The 20,594-nt window shown below is 37.2% G+C and overlaps 1 pseudogene; it reads left to right on the top strand.

The window, feature by feature from the left end:
- The first annotated feature begins 19,491 nt into the window (after positions 1-19,491).
- LOC116583692 lies at positions 19,492-20,334 on the top strand (annotated as a pseudogene).
- The last annotated feature ends 260 nt before the right edge of the window (positions 20,335-20,594 follow it).

The following is a 20,594-nucleotide window of genomic DNA, read 5'->3' on the forward strand; positions in this document are numbered from 1 at the left end:
TTTGCTGCACCCCACAAATTCTGATGACTTGTATTTTTTTGTCATTTAGTTCAAAACACAACTTACTGTGGTAAAAACACTTGACATGAGATCTAAAGTATTACATGTTTAAGTATACATTATCATTAATGATAATCACAATCTAGAGATATCAAATCAAATCTCTAAAAATGATTCATCTTACATAACTGAACTTGTTATACCTTTTGGGTTTTTTCCCCATTTTTTAAAAGATTTTTATTTTTTTATTTGACAGTCAGAGATCACAAGTAGGCAGAGAGGCAGGCAGAGAGAGAGAGAGGAAGGGAAGCAGGCTCCCTCCTGGGCAGAGAGCCCAGGGGCTCAATTCCAGGACCCTGGGATCATGACCCAAGCTGAAGGCAGAGGCTTTTAACCCACTGAGCCACCCAGGCACCCCTTTTCCCATTTTTTAATTTAAAATTCAATTATCCAGTATATAGCTATATATCATTAGTTTCAGATGTAGAGTTCAATAATTCATCAGTTGCATACAACACCCAGTGCTCATCACATCACATGCCTTTTTTAAAGTGCAACACCCAATTACCCCATCTCCCCACCCACTCCCCTCCAGCAGCCCTGTTTGTTTCCTACAGTTAAGAGTCTCTCATGGTTTGTCTCCGTTTCTGATTTATTCCCATTCAGTTTTCCCGACATTCCCCTATGATACTCTGCACTGTTCCTTATATTCTACATAATGAGTGAAACCATATGATAATTGCCTTTCTCTGATTGACTTATTTCACTCACCGTAGTACCTTCCAGTTCCATCCACATCGATGTAAATATAAGTATTCATCCTTTCTGATGGCTGAGTAATATTCCATTGTATGTACATACTACTTCTTTATCCATTCATCTATCAATAGACATCTTAGCTCTTTCCATAGTTTGGCTACTGTGGACATTGCTGTTATAAACATTGGGATTCATGTGCACCTTCAGATCACTACATTTTTATCTTTGGGGCAAATACCTAGGAGTGCAATTCCTGGGTCATAGTGTAACTCTATTTTTAACTACTTGAGAAACCTCCATACTGTTTTCAAGAGTGGCTGTACAAGATTGCATTCCCAGCAACAGTGTAAGAAAGTTCCCTTCTCTCCATGGCTTGACAACAGTCAGAATGGCTAAAATTAATAAGTCAGAAAACAACAAATGAACTTTTATACTCTTTGAATGGCAACTTCTTATGTTCTCTTCCCCTTAGCTTCTACTGTATCTAATTATGACTATTTTAGATACCTCATTTCAATGGAATCATCAGTATTTATCTTTCTGTGTCTGGCACATTTTAACTTAAAATGTCCTCCAGGTTCATCCATGTCCAATATGGCAGGATCTCTTTCCATTTTGAGGCTGAAAATATGCTATTGTTATTTATACATCGTGTTTTCTTTATCCATTCATCTGCTGATATACATTTAGGTTGTTTCCATATCTAGGCATTGTGGCTAAAGCTATATAATAAACGTGGAAGTGCAATATATCTCTTGGAGAGCCTTCTTTACATTTTCTTGGGCATATACCCAGAAGAGGAATTTCTGGATCATACAGTAATTTTATTTTTGATTACATGAGGAAACTCTATGCTGTTTTCCATAGAAACTGTACCATTGGGGCGCCTGGGTGGCTCAGTGGGTTAAGCCGCTGCCTTCGGCTCAGGTCATGATCTCAGGGTCCTGGGATCGAGCCCCGCATCCGGCTCTCTGCTCAGAGGGGAGCCTGCTTCCCTTCCTCTCTCTCTGCCTGCCTCTCTGCCTACTGTGATCTCTGTCTGTCGGATAAATAAATAAAATCTTAAAAAAAAAAAAAAGAAACTGTACCATTTTACATTCCCACCAACTTCTCCACATCATCACGAATGCATATTGTCTTTTGCTTTTTCAAAAGTATTATGATAGCCATCCTCAGGGGTATAAAGTTGTATCTCATTGTGTCTTTGATTTGCATTACTGATGTTGAGTATCTTTTCACCCATCATAATTTACATGTCTTCTTTGGAGAAACCTGTATTCACATCTTTTATCCATTTTTTAATCAGGTGAATTGGTTTTTTTATATTGAGTTGAAAATTTCTTACATATTTGAATATTTGAATACTAATCTCTTCTCAGACAAGTCATTTCCAAAAATTTTCTCCATTCCATAAGTTGCCTCTCATGTTCTTAAAAGTTTCTTTTCCTGTGCAGAAGCTTTTGAATTTGATGTATTTCCACTGGTCTATTTTTGCTTTTGCTTCTTGTACTTTTGGTGTCACAGCCAAGAAATCATTGCCAACCTCAATATCATGAAATTTTTCTCATATGTTTTCTTCTACGAATTTTAGTTTTGGGACTTATGTTTAAAATTTTAACCCATTTTGAGTTGATTTGTGTTTGTGAGGTAGTACATAGGCCCAATTTCATATTTTTGGTCTGGATATTCAGTTTTCCCTGCATCTTCTGTTGAGGAGACTGTCCTTTCCCCATTGTATATTCTTGACACTCTTCTAAAATATGCACCCTTGACATATATGCGTTTTTCTGGGCTCTCTAGTCTATTCCTTTAATCTACATGTCTGTTTTTATGCTAGTATACTTTTTAAATTACTATAACTTTGTAATGTATTTTGAAATCAGAGAGTGTGATGCCTCCAGCTTTAATGTCAGCCTCATACGATAAGTTTTGAGGTGTTTCTTTCTCTGCAATTATTTGGGAAAGTTTCAAAAGGATTGGTGTTAACCTTTAAATGTTTGGTATAGTTCTCCAGTAAAGACCATTATTTGTTAGGAGGTTTTTTATTACCCATTCAATCCTGGACTTTTAATGTGGGAGGGGGCAGGGGTGGCTACTATTTCAATCTCCTCTCTAGTTATAGGTCTATTCAGATTTTCTATTTTTTTTTCATGATTCAGTCTTGATAGGTTGATTTTTCTAGGAATTTATCCACTTTGTCTAGATTACCAATCTGTTGGTATATAATTGTTCACTCTAGTCACTTTTGACACTCTATATTACTTTGGCATCAGTTGTAATGTTTCCTCTTTCAGAATTTTTGGTTTTTACTTCAAAATTGTAAAATTTATCTGAAACTTCTTTGATCAACATGTTACTGAAAAAATAAAATAAAATTTAGAAAAAAGAAGCATATAATCTCGTTTCCAATTATTTAGGGTATGCAAGGTGTCTTTCATTTAGTGATATTTAATTCAATTCCATTGTGGTTTCAGAGCATACTTTTTTATTTTTAAGTTACTTTTAATTGTTATTATTTAAGGATAATGGATCTACAGTATTATGTTAGTTTCAGGGATACAACATAGTGACTAAACACTTCCATACATTATACAGTGCTCACTATAATAACCATAGTTACCATACAAAGGGCTTCATCAAAATAAAAAGCTTCTGCACAGTGAAAGAATCAACCAACAAAAGTAAAAGGTAATCTATGAAATGGAGAAGATATTTGCAAGTGACATATCTGGTAAAGTGTTATCTGTTATTATTATTAACAGAAAATGTATCTGCCAGCATACAAAGTTATTAAAATATTGATTACATTCTCTATGTTATATTTTTCATACCCAAGACATATATATTTTATTTTATTATTTTATTTTTATTCCTCTCCCTCCCATTCTATTTTTTTTAACTCCAGTACAGTTAACATAGAGTGTTATATTAGTTTCAGGCATACAATTAAGTGATTCAACAATTCCACACATCACCCAGGGCTCATCACAAGGGCACTCCTTAATCCCCATTTGCTATTTGACCCATCCCAGCCTACTCAACCTCTCCTCTAGTGACCATCTGTTTGTTTTCTATAGTTGAGTTTGATTCTTGGCTTGTCTCTCTTTTCTTTTCTTTTCTTTTTCCCTTTGCTCATTTGCTTTGTTTCTTAAATTTCACATATTTATGAAATCACATCATCTTTGTCTTCCCTAACTGGCTTATTTCTTTTAGCATTATACTCTTTAACTCCATCCATGTCATCACAAATAACAAGATTTCATTCTTTTCTGTGGCTGAGTAATATTCAATTGTATGTATATACCACATCTTTTTTATCCATCCATCAGTTGATGGACAGATATTTGGGAAGCTATCATATCTTGGCTACTGTAAATAATGATGCCATAAACATAGGGGTACATCTATCCCTTAGAATTAACATTCTGCATTTTTGGGTAAATACCCAAGAGTGTGAATACTTGATTGAAAGGTAGTTTCATTTTCAACATTTTGAGGAAACTCCATACTGTTTTCCAGAGTGACTGCACCAGTTTGCATTCCCACCAACAGTGCAAGATGGTTGTCCTTTCTTCACATCTTCATCAACACCTGTTTTTTCTTGTATCCTTGATTTTAGCCATTCTGATTGGTGTGAGAATTGTGATTTTGCTTTGTATTTCCCTGATCATGAGTGATGTTAAGCACATTTTCTTGTGTCTATTGGCCATCTATAAATGACTTCTTTGGAGAAATCTCTGTTTATGTCTTCCTCCCACTTTTCAATCGGATTATTTGGGTTTTGGGTGTTGAGTTTTGTAAGTTCTGTATATATTTTAGATACTAACACTTTACCAGATATGTCACTTGCAAATATCTTCTCCCATTTCATAGGTTACCTTTTACTTTTGTTGGTTGATTCTTTCACTGTGCAGAAGCTTTTTATTTTGATGAAGCCCTAATAGTTTCTTTTTGTTTTTATTTCTCCTGCCTCAGGGTACATATCCAGAGAAGATTTGATACAGCTGATGTCAGAGACATTACTACCTGTGTTCTATAGGGTTTTTATGGTTTCATGTCTCACATTTAGATCTTTCATCCATTTTTAATTTATTTTTGTGAACAGTGTAGAAAAGTGGTCCTGTTTTATTCATTTGCAAATGATTGTCTAGTTTTCCCAACACAATTTGTTAAAGAGACTGTCATTTTCCCATTGGGTATTTTTTCCTCCTTTGTTGAAGATTAATTGACCACAAAATTTTGGGTTCCTTTCTGGATTTTCTTTTCTGTTCTATTGATCTATGTGTCTATTTTTGTGCCAGTACCATACTGTCTTGATCACTACAGCTTTGTAAAACAATATGACTTTAAGTTTAGAATTGTGATACCTCCAGTTTTGCTTTTCTTTCCAAGATTGCTTTGGCTATTTGGGATCTTTTGTGGTTCCATACAAATTTTAGTATTGCTTGTTCTAGCTCTGTGAATAATGTTGTTGTTTTGATAGAGATCACATTAAATGTGTAGATTGCTTTGAGTAGTATAGACATTTCAGTAATATTTGTTCTTCCAATCCATGAGAATGGAATGTCTTTCCATTGCTTTGTCATCTTCAATTTCTTTCATCAAGGTTCTGTAGCTTTCAGAGTACAGTTCTTTCGCCTCTTTGGTTAGGTTTTTCCTATGTATCTTATTTTTGGTGCAACTGTAAATGAGATTGTTTTCTTAATTTCTCTTTCTGCTGTTTCATTATTAGTGCATAGATATTCAACAGATTTTGACATATTTATTTTGTGTCCTGCAACTTTACTAAATTCATGTATCAGTTCTAGCAGTTTTTTGGTGGTGTCTTTTGGGTTTTCTATATAGTATCATGTCATCTACAAATGGGGAAAGTTTTACTTCTTCCTTACCAACTTGGATGCTTTTTACTTCTTTTTGTTGTCTGACTGCTGTGGCTAGGACTTCCAGTGCTATGTTGAATAAAAGTGGTGACATAAGACATCCTTGTATTTTTCCTGTACTTAGGGGAAAAGCTATCAGTTTTCCCCCATTGAGTATGATGTTGCTGTGAGTTTTTCATATATGGCTTTTACTGTGTTGAGGTATGTTCTTTCTAAAGCTACTTTGTTGAGGGCTTTTATCATGAATGGATGTTGTATTTACCAAATTCTTTTTCTGCATCTATTGAAAATATCATATGTTTTTATCCTCTTATTGATGTTATGTATCACATTGATTTGTGAATATTGAACCATCCTAGAGTATGCTTTTTATTATATCTATTTTTCTAAATTTGTTATGGTGGATTTTAGTCTCCAAAGTGTGGCATATCTTGTAGAATGTTTTGTGCGAACTTGAGAATATGTATTCAGCTGTTGTTGGATAGCATATTCTATACATGGTAATTAGATCCAGTTGATTGGTGAGGTTGCTTGGTTCAACTATGTTCTTACTGTTTCTACTTGTTAGTTTTGTTCATTAATAATTATAGAGTGCTGAAGTCTCAAACTGTAATAGTGTATTCATCTCTGTCAACTTGCAGTTTCATCAGTTTTGCCTTAAATACTTTGGTGTTCTGTTCTTAGATGCATACACATTAAGAATTGTTATGGTTTCTTAGAGAATTGATCCCTTTATCATTGTACAATGTCCCATCTAATCTTTGATAATTAGTCTTTGTTCTGAAGACTGTTTTAACTCAAATTAACATAGCTACCCCAGTTACCTTTTCATTAGTGTTATCATAGCATATCTTCCTGTATTTTTACACTTAACCCATTTTAAGTCAGATTATTTTGTTATTAGGTGGTGAGATGTATCAGTTCTTTATATATTTTGAATATTAACCTTTTACTGGACATGTCATTTGCAAATATCTACTCCCATTTTATAGGTTTCCCTTTAGTTTGTTGATTTCTTTTACCATGCAGAAGTTTTTTTTATTTTTTTATTTTTATGACATCCCAATAGTTTATTTTCCCTTTTGTCTCCCTTGTCTAAGGGTATATAGCTAGAAAAATGTTGCTACAGCTGACGTCAGACAAGATCCTGCCTGTTCTCCCTTCTAGGATTTTTATGGTTTCAGATCTCACATTTAGGTCTTTTGTCCATTTGGAATTCGTGTTGGTGTATTGTGTGGGAAAGTGGTCCAGTTTCATTACTTTGCATGTTGCTCTCTAATTTTCCCACACCATTATTAAAGAGACCATCTTTTTCCCATTGGATATTCTTTCCTGCTTTGTCAAAGATTAACTGACCATATAGTTGTGGGTTTGTTTCTGGATTTTCTATTCTGTTCTGTTGATCTATGTGTCTATTTTTGTGCCAGTACCATACCACCTTAGTCACTACAACTTTGTAATACAACTTGAAGTCTAGAATTGTGATACCTCCAGTTTGGTTCTTCTTTCTCAAGATTGTTTTGTCTGTTTGGGGTCTTTTGTGGTCCCATATAAACTTTAGGATTGTTTGTTCTAAGACTATGTTGGAATTCCGATAAGGATCACATTAAATATGTAGATTGCATTGGGCAGTATAGACATTTTAGTAATATTTGTTCTTCCAATCCATGAGCATAGAATATCTTTCCATTTGTTGGTGTCATCTTCAATTTCTTCCATCTGTGTTTTTTACTTTTCAGAGTAGAGTTCTTTCACCTCTCTTGTTAGGTTTATTTCTAGGTGTCTTATAATTTTTGAAATTGCAAATGGGATTGTTTCTTTAATTTCTCTTTCTGTTGTTTCATTATTGGTGTGTAGAAATGCAGATTTCTATATGTTTATTTTCTATCCTTAAACTTTACTGAATTCATTTATCAGTTCTAGTAATTTTGAGGGTAGTCTTTCAGGTGTTCTATATAAACTGTCATGTCTTCTGCAAATAGTAAAAATTTTACTTCTTCCTTACCAATTTGCATGGGTTTATTTATTTTTGTTATATGATTGCTGTGGCTAGTAATTCCAGTACTTTGTTGAATAAAAGTGGTGACAGTGGACATCTTGTCTTGTTCCTTGATGTTAGAGAAAAGCTCTCAGTTTTTCCACTTTCAGTATGATGTTTAGTGTGGGTTTTTCATATATGGCCTTTATTATGTTGAGGTAGGTTTCTTCTAAAACTACTCTTTTGAGGATTTTATCAATGAATGGATATTGTATTTTGTCAAATACTTTTTCTGCATCTATTGAAGTGGGCCATTACTTCATTGATGATTTTCTGTTTAGATAATCTTTTCATTGATATAAGTGAGTTGTTAGAGTCTCCTACTATTATTGTATTATTATTGACTAGCTCTTTTATGTTTGTTATTAACTGTTTTGTGTATTTGGGTGCCCCCATGTTGGGTGCATAAATATTTATAATTTTTATATCTTTTGTTTGTCCTCTTTATGATTATATAGTGTCCTTCCTTTTCTCTTGCTAGTCTTTTTTCTTCAAGTCTGGTTTGGGGAAGGGGGTAAGATGGCCAAGTAGTAGGTGACCCTATTTCGACAGGTCCCCTGAATTGAGCTGGATATCTACCGGACCACTCTAAACACCAATGAAATCAGCCTGAGATGTAAGAATATATATCCAGATCTATACCAACAGAATATCTCTGGCGGTTTGTTTCAAGGTATGAAGTGGGGAACCATGATTCTGTGGGCAGATACCAGAAGATAAATGGAAGGGGGAGAGAGCCTCTGGGATTCTGTGTTGCTGGAGTGCAAAAGCCTCCCATGCTGGGGACCAGGCACAGACTCACAGACTGGTAGTGGTGGGGAAAGGACTTTAGGGCAGGTCCCAGACTGAAACCTGGAGCTGCAGGGGTTTGTGTGTGAACTGAGGGCAGCTGGCAGTTTTAGAAGCACAAAAGGGAAAGATGTGCCTGGACCTGGAAGTGAGGGCTGGGAGTGCTGCTGTGGGGTGCACAACCCAGGACACTGTGGTTTTTAGCTGTACAGACAAAAACAAAGACAGCGTGGACTGGAGTACTTACGGGAGAACATGCTGCACTCTCTCTGTTCTGAGACAAAAGTTTGGATATGGTCACTTCTTCTCTGACTCTCAGAAGAAAAGCAGAAAGCTGCCAGGGAAAGCCGCCAGAGAACAAAAGCCCCCCAAAACTGGTTTTCACTGAGCCCATCCCCCCCACAGGGGGCAGAACCACTCTGCCCAAACAGGATTGCCTAAGTAACGGTGTACCAGGCCCCTCCCCCAGAACACAGGCTGAAAGAACAGGAGGCCAACAACCCTAAGTTCCCTATAAAACAGGTGCATTTTGCTGGGGTTGTGATCAATAATCTGGACTCTGTATATTCCTTCAACCAACCCTCCAAAGAATAACAAAAGGAGGAACCCCCAACACAGGAAAAATCCGGAGACTGTGACCTCTGACACAAAACTAATGGATATGGATATAAGCAAGATGTCAGAAATAGACTTCAGGGTAACAGTTATGCAGACAATAGCTAGGTTGGAGAAAACCATTAATGACAACATTGATACTCTAAGGGCAATAGTGAGAGCTGATCTGAAAGAACTTAAAAATGCTGTCAATGAGATCCAATCTAATCTAGATTCTCTACCAGCTAGGGCAAATGAGGCAGAATAATGAATAATGATCTAGAAGACAAACTATTAAAAAAGGAGAATGAGGAGGCGGCCTGGAACAAACAGCTTGGAATCTATGAAAACAGAATTAGAGAAATAAATGACACCATGAAATGTTCCAATGTCAGAATTATTGGGATCCCTGGGGTCGGGGGAGGACTAGAAGAAATATTTAAGCAAATCCTAGTTGAGAACTTCCCTAATCTGGGGAATGAAACAAGCGTGCGTGTCCCAGAGACAGAACACTGCCCAAGATCAAGGAGAATAAACCAATGCCCCAGCATGTAATAGTGAAACTAGTGAATCTTAAAACCAAGGAAACCATCTTAAGAGCAGATGGGGGGAGAGATTCTTTACATACAGAGGAAGAAACATCAAAATAATGTCAGACCTGTCCACAGAGACCTCACAAGCCAGAAAGGGCTGGCAAGACATATTCAGTGTACTAAATGAGAACATGCAGCCAAGAGTACTTTATCTGTCAAGACTGTCATTTAGAATGGATGGAGAGATAAAGAGCTTCCAAGACTGGCAAAAACTAAAAAAATATATGACCACTAAGCCATCCCTGCAAGAAATATTAATGGGGGTTTTATAAAAGGAGAAAAAGCCCAAGAGTTATATAAAACTGAAATTTACAGAGATAATCTATAGAAACAAGGACCTCACAGGCAACAGGAAGACAACAGAATCATATCTTTCAATAATCACTTTCAATGTGAACAGTTCCCATAAAACAACACAGGGTTGCACATTGTATAAACAGACAGGACCTATCCAAAAGCGTTTGACAAAATACATCATCTTTTCTTGATTAAAACTCTTCAGAGTATAGGGATAGAGGAAACATTCCTCAATTTCATAAAATCCATGTACGAAAAACCCACAGTGAGTATCATTCTCAATGGGGAAAAGCTGAAAGCCTTTCCCTTAAGATCAGGAATATGGCAAGGATGTCCACTCACCATTATTGTTCAACATAGTACTGGAAGTCCTAGGAACAACAACAAAAAGAAATAAAAGGTATTCAAATTGGCAAAGAAAAAGTCAAATTCTTTTTGCAGATGACATGATTCTTTATGTGGAAAACCCAAGAGACTCCAAACCCAAATTACTAGAACTCATACAGCAATTCAGTAATGTGGCAGGATACAAAATCGAAGCACATAAATCAGTTGCTTTCTTATACACTAACAATGAAACTGTTGAAAAAAAGAAATTACAGAATCTATTCCATTTACAATCGCACCAAAAACCACATCATATCTTGGAAAAAACCTAACCAAAGAAGTAAAGGATCTATACTCGAGGAACTACAGAACACTCACAAAAGAAATTGAAGAAGACACAAAAAGATGGAAAAACATTCCATGTTCATGGGTCGGAAGAATAAACATTGTTAAAATGTCTATGCTGCCCAGAGCAATCTATACTTTCAGTGCATCCTGATCAAAATATCATTGGCATTTTTTGAAGTGCTGAACAAACAATCCTAAAATTTGTATGGAACCAGAAAAGACCCTGAATTGCCAAGGAAATGTTGAAAAAAGAAAAACAAAGCTGGGGGCATCACATTGCCTGATTTCAAGTTATATTACAAAGCTGTGATCACCAAGACAGCAAGGTACTGGCACAAAAATAGACACATAGACCAATGGAACAGAATAGAGAGCCCAGATATGGACCCTCAACTCTATGGTCAAATAATCTTCGACAAAGCAGGAAAAAATATCCAGTGGAAAAAAAGACAGTCTCTTCAATAAATGTTCCTGGGAAAATTGGACAGCTATATATAGAAGAATAAAACTCAACCATTCTCTTACACCATACACAAAGACAAACTCTAAATGGATGAAATACCTCAATGTGAGAAAGGAATCCATCAAAATCCTAGAGAAGAACATAGGTAGGAAACTCTTCAAAATCAGCCACAGTGACTTCTTTCAAGACACATCTCCAAAGGCAAGGGAAACAAGAGAAAGTGAACTTTTTTAACTGCATCAAAATCAAAAGCTTCTGCACAGCAAAGGAAACAGTCAACAAAACAAAGAGGCAACCCATGGAATGGGAGAAGATATTTGCAAATGACACTACAGAAAAAGGACTGATATCCAAGATCTATAAATAACTTCTCAAACTCAACACTCAAAAAACAAATAATCAATTCAAAAAATTGGCAGAAGATATGAATGGACACTTCCCCAAAGAAGACATACAAATGGCTAACAGACACATGAAAAAATGTAAATCATTAACCATCAGGGAAACTCAAATCAAAACCACAGTGAGATACCACCTTACACCAGTTAGAATGGGAAAAAATGACAAGGCAAGAAACAACAAATGTTGGAGAGGATGTGGAGAAAGCAGAACCCTCCTAAACTTAGTGGGAATGTAAGCTAGTGCAGCCACTTTGGAAAACAATATGGAGGTTCCTCAAAAAATTAAAAATAGAGCCATCTTGTAACCCAGCAATTGCTCTTCTAGGTATTTACCCCAAAGATACAGATGTAATTAAAAGAAGGGTCATATTCACCCCAGTGTTCATAGCAGCAATGTCCACAATAAACAAACTGTGGAAAGAGCCAAGATGCCCTTCAACAGATGAGTGGATAAAGAAGATGGGGTCCATATATAGAATGGAGTATTACTCAGTCATCAGAAAGGATGAATACCCAGTTTTTGCATCAACATGGATGGGACTGGAGAAGATTATGCTGAGTGAAATAAGTCAAGCAGAAAAAGTCAGTTATCATATGACTTCACTTATTTGTGGAGCATAAGGACATTAGGAGAAGGATGGGGGAAATGGAAGGGGGGAAATTGGAGCGAGAGACAAACCATGAGAGACTATGGACAGTGAGAAACAAACTGAGGGTTTTACAGGGGAGGTGGGTGGGGTATGGGTTAGCCTGACGATGGTATTAAGGAGGGCATGGATTGCATGGAGCCCTGGGTGTTAAACAGAAACAATGAATCATGGAACACTACATCAAAAACGAATGATGTAATATATGGTGACTAACATAACATACTAAATAAATAAATAAATAAGTCTAGTTGTCTTAAGTATTGCTACTCTGGCTTTGTTTTGACATCTATTTGTATGATAAACTTTTCTCCACCCCCCTCACTTTTTATCTGTAGGTATTTTTTGGTCTGAAATGAGTCTCTTGTATGTAGCATATAGATTAGTCTTGTTTTTTATGCATTTTGTGACAGACTAATTACTAATTACTAATGTAATTAGTCCATTTACATTCTAAGTGATTATTGAAAGATCTATATTTGTTGCTAGTTTGTTACCTTTTTGTGATTGTTTCTGAAGATTTTCTGATCATTTCTTGTCTTTCCCTCTTTCCTGGTTTGCTGGAAACTTAGAGATAAATTTGAATTTATTTTGCTTTATATTTTGCATACTTACTTGTGGTTTTTGATTTGTGGTTATCATTAGGTTTGTATATAACATCATCTGCATACAGCAGTCTGTATTATGTTGATAATCATTTAAATTTCAACCCGTTGGGGTGCCTGAGTGGCTCAGTGGGTTAAAGCCTCTGCCTTCAGCTCAGATCATGATCCCAGGGTCCTGGGATCTAGCCCCAAATTGGGTTCTCTGTTCAATGGGGAGCCTGCCTCCTCCTCTCTCTCTGCCTGCTTCTCTGCCTACTTGTAATCTCTGTCAAATGAATAAATAAAATCTTTGAAAAAAATTTCAACCCATTATTACTCTTCTTCCTATGTTTAGGCCTATGGTGTCCTTTTTTACATTTTTTTATTTTGTGAGTTCCTTCACTGATTTGTTTTACATAAATATTCAATTTTTTTTTTTTACTGTTTTTGTGTTTCTTACCTTGATATTGTCTTTGGTCTTTCCTTTCCACTCAATGTGTCCCCATTAATATTTCTTGAAGGACTGATTTTGTAGTCATGAACTCCTTTAGTTTTTGTTTGTCTGTGAAACTCTATCCATCTATACTGAGTAATAGCCCTGCTGCATGCAGTATTCTTGGCTGCTGCAGGTGTTTTCCATTCAGCATTTTGAATATATCATGCCACGTCTTTCTGCCTTGGAATGTTTCTGCCGAAAAATACACTGGTAGCCCTCTATGATTTCCTTTGTATGTAATTGTCTTTGGTCTTGCTGCTTTTAATATTTTTTCTTTGTCACTACATTTTACCATTTTATTTTTTTAATTTATTTTTTATTTAAATTCAGCTAATTAACATATAGTGTAGTATTAGTTTCAGAAGTAGAGTTTAGTGATTCACCAGTCCATTTTACCATTTTAATTACTTATGTCTTGGTGTGGATCTGCTTTTGTTGATTTTGTTGGGTGTTCTCTGTGTCTCCTGGATCTGGGTATCTGTTTCCTTCCCCAGATTATGGAAGTTTCAGCTATTATTTCTTCAAATAAATTCTCTGTACCCTTTTATCTCTTTTCTTCTGGGACTCCTATAATCAAATGTTATTACATTTGATGGAGTCACTGACTTCCTGAAGTCTATTCAGGTTCTGCATAATTCTTTTTTTCTCTTTTGTTCAGCTTGATGATTTTCCATTACTCTGTCTTCAAGGTCATTAATTTGTCGCTCTGCTTCTTCTAGCCTGCTGTTCATTCCATCAAGTGTGTTTCTCTTTTTGTTTATTGAGCTTTTTATTTTTGCTACTGAGCTCTTTATTTTTGCTATTTCTGTGTTAAGGGTCTCACTGATGCCTTCTACTCTTTTCTCAAGTCCAGTGAGTATCCCTATGATCATTACTTTGAATTCTTCATCAGGTGTGTTACTTATATTGGTTTCAGTTAGATCTCTGGCTTTGGTCTTGTGCTGTTCTTTCTTTTAGGGCAAATTTCTCCTTCTCATTTGGCGTTATAACATCTGTGCCTATTTCTGTGTGTAAGGAAAGTCAGCTACTTCTCCTGTTCTTCAGGGTAATGGCTTTATGAAGAAGAGGTCCTATAGTGCCCTGCAGTGTAGTGTCCCCTGTTCCTCAGGGTCTGGCATTGCTGGGAGTGTCTCCAATGTATGTGGTGTGTGCTCTGCTATTGTGTCCTCGTGATGTTGCCCTTCAGGCCAGTCTTCTACAGAGTTTCTCTTTGCTTGTTGTGGGTAGTTTTTGGTCCCTGGACTAAATATGGTAAGTTTTATCTAGGTGTGCTCTGGTCTGCTTGTGAAATGAGACCTGTCACCACTGCTACTTGAACTGAGGCTCTGCAAAACTGGGCTCAGGTGACTTGGTGTTGGCAGTGGTTTGGGCTGGTCTTCTAGGGGGAGGATGCCCACCACACTACAACCGAGGAAAGCATGACTGGGAAGGAGCATGGTGGCGGGCAGGGCTTGGTGAAAGCAAGTTAGGTAGCAAGAGTTGGCACTTCCCTGTTTCCTACAGGTGGCTCTGTGTTTATGCTGAGCAGTGGGAAGAAAAATGGCACCTACCAATTCCTTTGTTTCTGGAGGGGTCCTCTGAATGTTGCCTCTCTGGGACACACCCTGAGATGAGCAATTAACCTCCCAACTGTGTGTCTCAAGTGCTCTTCAGATAGTTGTTTCCATGGTATATGTCACAGGCTGTTTGCCCTGCCTTTTCTCTAAGAGCAGCCCCAGTGTCCTCCCAGCTCTCTAAGACAAGCATGCTGACCTTTAAAACTCCAAGCTTTAAGCCCTGCTGGTTGCCAGAACTCATGAAATGTATCCTCACTTTTCAAGCCCATTGTTGTGGGGATTCATCTTCCCTTTGCACTCCCCTTGTGTGATAGTCTGTCTCTGGCCCTTCTCTGCATCCATGGCTCCCTCCCCACCACAGTAGCAAAAATCCATTTCTCTCCCAAGCTATAGTCTCTACATTTCCTATCTTCTTCTCTGTCTTTAGTTGTGGAGTTAGTTCTGCTAGTCTTCAGATTTATTTCTGGTATATCACAGATTATTTGATGGTTATTTAGTTGTATTCATGGGATGAGACAAGCCTAGTATTTTCCTCCTCCTCCACCATCTTCTCCTCTGTATCTTCTTTTCTTGAAGATGGCTATTTGATGAGCCTGACCTTTTCCAACTTTTTTTTTTAAGATTTTATTTATTTGAGCACAATCAGGGGGAGTAGCAGACAGAGGGAGAGGGAGAAGCAGACTCCCAGCTGAGTAAGAAGCCCAATGCGAGGCTTAATCCCAGGACACTGGGATCATAACCCAAGCTGCAGGCAGCCACTCAACTGACTGAACCACCCAGGTGCCCCCTTTTCCAATTTTCCATATCTTATGTGGATCTAGAAATTCTTGATCTTTGTATTTTATTTGTTTCAGGTTTTTTTTTTCTAGTTATAGTGGGAATAGTGGTCTTTTACTATTTCTATACTATGATTTAAAATCAAATGTCAGAAATATAAATTGGATCATAACACTCCTTTGCTTCCTACATTTCAATGGCTTTCCATTGTATAGCAGATTTTTAACATATAACAAAACACAAGCTAATTCTGTCTCTCTCCGTTTCTCTCTCTCTCTCTCTCTGTTGCTGAAGTCCTGAATGATTTTATTCTGTCCTACTTTTTCAACTTCATCATATGACATTATTCTTACTTTCTAGCCCATGACTGGAAAACATTTTTTTTTAAACAACAGATAGTAATTATTTTAAACTTTTGGGTCATACAATTTCTGTTACAACTATTCAACTATGCTATTATAACATCAAGCAGCTATGGACAATAAATAAATTAGCTTGACTGTATTCCCAAAAAAAAAGTTATATATGGACAGGTTCAGGCCATGAGCTATAGTTTGTTGACCTCTATGTAGCTAGAATAGTTTACATACATTGCATAGAAAGTGCAACCCATTTCCTTCATGGCTGACTTCTTTTTCCTTAAGTCTGTCTTTAAATGTGATCTTTTCACAGATTTCTTCTCTAACCACCCTTTCTAAAGTAAATATGTCTCTCTCCCTTATTTTACATTACATCCAATTTCCCTTTCCCTTTAATATTTTTAACACAATGTATAATCATATTTTTATGTTTTCTTGGTATTGTCTGTTTCTTCCAATAGAATTTAAGTTACATTTGGCCAGGGACATTGTCTTTTGATGTTTTATTCACCAGTGCTTAGCACTTACTATTATTTAATACATATTCAATAAATTATCTGCTAAATGCACTAGTCAGGCTCTTTCTGCCCTTTTGGGCTTTGATTGCTTAAAGGGGTTGATCCAACTGGTTTAATTATGGGCTTACCGAAGACACCTGGAAGGTTTACTGTGCTAAGCAGTGCCAAGTCAGTGGCTCAATGAACATAGCCCATCCTCTCCCCCGTTCCACACTGTGGACAACTTGATGGTAGGTCTCTGAGCCATAAAGCAGTGAGCATTTTCACATAACAGATTCCGGACGTACAAAGCTCAGACTTCTCGCATACATTGGCCTTGGAATGCCTAAAACAGTAAGATAGCCTTTTTGTTTCACTCTACAGACATCTAATATATGTAGTTAATACAATATAAATAAGGCCATCTATTGAAATCTAGATGTAATTATACTCTACAAAAGGTCTATTTAAAAAATATATACTAGCTTATAATTGGTTGTTAAAAAAGACAATTTCACATATATGTCCACATATATACTAAAATGATTGGTATTCAAGCCAAATAGTAAAAATGTCCTCATTTTGCACAGTTTTAGAATGCATAGATTCCAGTTACCATGCATTAGTTCAATAATACCAATCCCCCAAAAACACACAGTTCACATTTCATTCACCGTGGTACAATGACGGTCAGTAATTGAATAAAGTACAAACTTTACTGTTAGCTCTCCAGTACATAAATTACTATGCAAATTACAGATGTATATTATGGTAAATGACCAATCGCATTATTTTTTTTTTCAGTCTTTTGGTGATTGGTTACCGAACGTATACTCAGTTTATGTTCTACGTATGTGTTTATGCTCCCTTTTTGTTTCCCACTGATAAACCCACATGACATTTAACAAAAATATATAATGAAGGAGTGAATTATCCAATAAAAATGAAAATTCAAAAAAGAAACTAGAAGTGATTTTTAAAACTAATGTATATATTTTTAACTCAATAATAATTAACATAATGTTATACTAGCTTCAGGTATACAATATAATGTGAAATAAGTCAGTCACAGCAAGACAAATACCATATAATTTCACCCATAAGTGGAATTTTAAAACAGATGAACAAACAAAGAAAAAGAAGGACTGGAAAAGGAAAGGACCAGACTCTTAAATACAGAGAACAAACTGGTGGTTGCCAGAAGGGAGGTGAGGGGATGGGTAAAATAGATAAAAGAGATTGAGAGTACACTTAACCTCGATGAGCACTGGGTAATGTATAGGATTACTGATTCATTAAGTTGTACATCAAAAATTAACAATGCTCTATGTTAATTATACTTCAATATAAAAGAGAGAGAGAGAAAGGGAACAGTTGCTGAGAAGAGACTCTGCTGGCAAAGAGGGACCTGCCAAAGAAATGAATGAACTATTGCTGAGTTTATCAAGAGGATGATCTTGAAAATCCCAATGACTGGGGGAGGAGTTAAGGTGGCAGAGCAGTAGGAGGACCCTATGCTTGTCTCAACCCTCGAACCCAACTAGATAAATATCAAGTCATTCTGAACACCCAAGAAATCAATCTAAACACTGAGAGAACAAACTGCAGAACTAGAGGGAGAAAAGAAGCCACATCATGGAAGGTAAGAGGTGGGGAGACCCAATTCTGGGTAGAAAAGAATCACGGATGCTGCAGAGGGGATGGAGCATTGTTCTTGGAGAGAGAGGAGAGAAAGAGAGAGAGAGAGAAACCGAGAAAAAGCAGCACACAGGGAATTGCACAAGAGAAACACATCCCCCAAAAAATCAACTGGAAAAACTAGAGCAGCTGATTATCCATGTTTTTATAAGCAGTGGAGCTCAATGTCTGAGGGTTTAGAAGTCCAAGCCACTACCGAGTGGAGATTGGCTGGCATAGCAGTGCTCCTGTGGGGAAGAAGGGCACAGGGCCAGGAGTGGACAGCATGGTTTGAGGATTCCCTGGGTCACATACTGGGAGAGAAATTTCCCCTTCTTGGAGTGCATTTGGGAGAGGTAGCACAGCTTCTCAGGGGATAAAAGAGCCGGTTAACAGTCGTTAGCATAGAAAGAGACACCTGCTGAGGGGAGCAGACCTTGGTGTAGGTTTTTGCTGCACTTTACCATAAATTCAAAGCCCCAGCATGGTAGTGCAACTGCTTCTCTGGGACTAACTGATATCAGCCACAGCATGAGAAGATCCTCTCCCAGAGAATCAGCCCAGGTCCATACCTCACAGATCTCTAAAATTTGGAGTTTTGAAATTGCTGCCTTCCTGAGATCAAACACAGGAGTACTGTGTCGCCTGGCAGACAGTCAGCTAGGACACAGCCAGGGTAAAAGCAGGTATCTGACAGAATCCAGGAACACAAGAAAGAGATTGTTCACTCTTCTTGTGAGGGTTTCCTGAACAGTGGCAAGTGTGAATTCCCCACTTTGGGAACATGAGAGCGGGGCGTCACCATTTTCCCCATCCCCAATAACACTGACAGACTTCAGTGAGCAACCCAGCACCCCCAATGGAAGCTGGAGCCACTTACACCCAGCTCCACCCTCTGCACCCTGCAGGTGCATTTTTACTAGGACAAGTTGGCCTAAGAACCAGGACAGCAGTCCCTTCCTAGAAGACCATATGATTAAACTCATATTTGAAAGTTAAGAACCAAAACAGATGAACATAGGGGAACAGGGAAAAAGAGAGAGGAAAGCAAAACCATAAGAGACTCAACTATAGAGAACAAATCGGGTTGATGGAGGGAGGTGGTTAGGGGTAGGCTAAATGGGTGACGGGTGTTAAGGAGGGCACTTGTGACGAACACTGGGTGTTTTATGTAAGTGATGAATCACTAAATTTCACAGCTGAAACCAATTTTTACCATATAGGTTAATTAACCAGAATAAAATAAAAACTTGGAATCAAATAAATAAATAAATAAATAAGAAAATCCCAGTGACTGAAATGACAACAATCTTCAAAGCCTGAGACTTTTTGTCTGAAAATCAACTTCAGACCATAAAATTCCAACAGAGAAAGGAATCTTTTGTGCAGAACTTGTTTCTGCTTTGGGAGGAGAAGCGTGCAAGTCTCAATGACACAGACCTTTTAGACAACAAATATACTTAATTTCATCAGCACCAGAAAGTGTGGCATATTTTTCAGATGAGTAAAGAACCAGGTGAAGACACTAACCTTTTTGATATGGAACAATTCAAAAGATCATTTTTTAAAAAATTCTTCAGAGAGCATTTAAAAATGTGAGTCTGCCTCAGAGACGCTGAGGAAAATGCAGTATGGATTCAAGTTGCCTGGGATACGGTATAGAAAGCCAAACCGGTACAAACCTACTTATGTGGTGTATTACTCCCAGATTCCCTATGCCTTCGTTTCTTCCTGACAGCTGAAGAGCTTCTGGGTCAGGCACTGATAGCTGGTAACAACCACCATAAGATTGTGAATATGGACCTCAGTGGCCAGCATCTGGGCTCTCTTAAGTCTGTTGTTTTTAAACAGTATAATCAGATCTTTGAAACTCACTTCTACAAGAAAGAACACTTGAGCTGGATATACACATGGATTCAGTGGTCGTTCATAAAAACAATAAACAGGGAGTCAAGGGAGTAACTCAAGAAACTTTTGGAAACTATCCTCAACCAAGACTAGAATTTTCACAAAATAAGCTTGAAATAAAATTCAAAATGACTTAAATGGAGACATCTTGGCTGAGAGAAAAGAACCACTCTGGTGCCTAAAAATGTTCTCTAGCTCACATCTTCTGGATAGGTTGAAATCCTTAGCACCAGCCGGTATTGCAAATGTACCACTCCCTCCATTGCTCACTTGTATATCCAGTAAGGGAATGTATTATTTTAAAATTAGATATCTCTAATAAGAGATATGTGGTTTTGTAAACAGAATACTCCCTTGACTATACTGCATATGCATTTCAGTTAACAGCTAGCTGGATGGCTTCTATTTATAAACTTGTGTTTTAGAAATTCACTCTTGATATTGACAAGTTTAAAATGTTTATATGATTGTTGGGACTGATTCCTTCCTCCTCCACTGTGAACTCCTCTCCCTCCACACCCTGCAAAGCATAGCAATTGTGGACCTTTAAAAAGTGACAAGATGTCCTTTTTCTCACTCCTATCTCTCCTCAATCCTGGAGAGA

This window comes from Mustela erminea, chromosome X (assembly GCF_009829155.1).
Source record: "Mustela erminea isolate mMusErm1 chromosome X, mMusErm1.Pri, whole genome shotgun sequence".
In the NCBI taxonomy this organism is placed as follows: domain Eukaryota; kingdom Metazoa; phylum Chordata; class Mammalia; order Carnivora; family Mustelidae; genus Mustela; species Mustela erminea.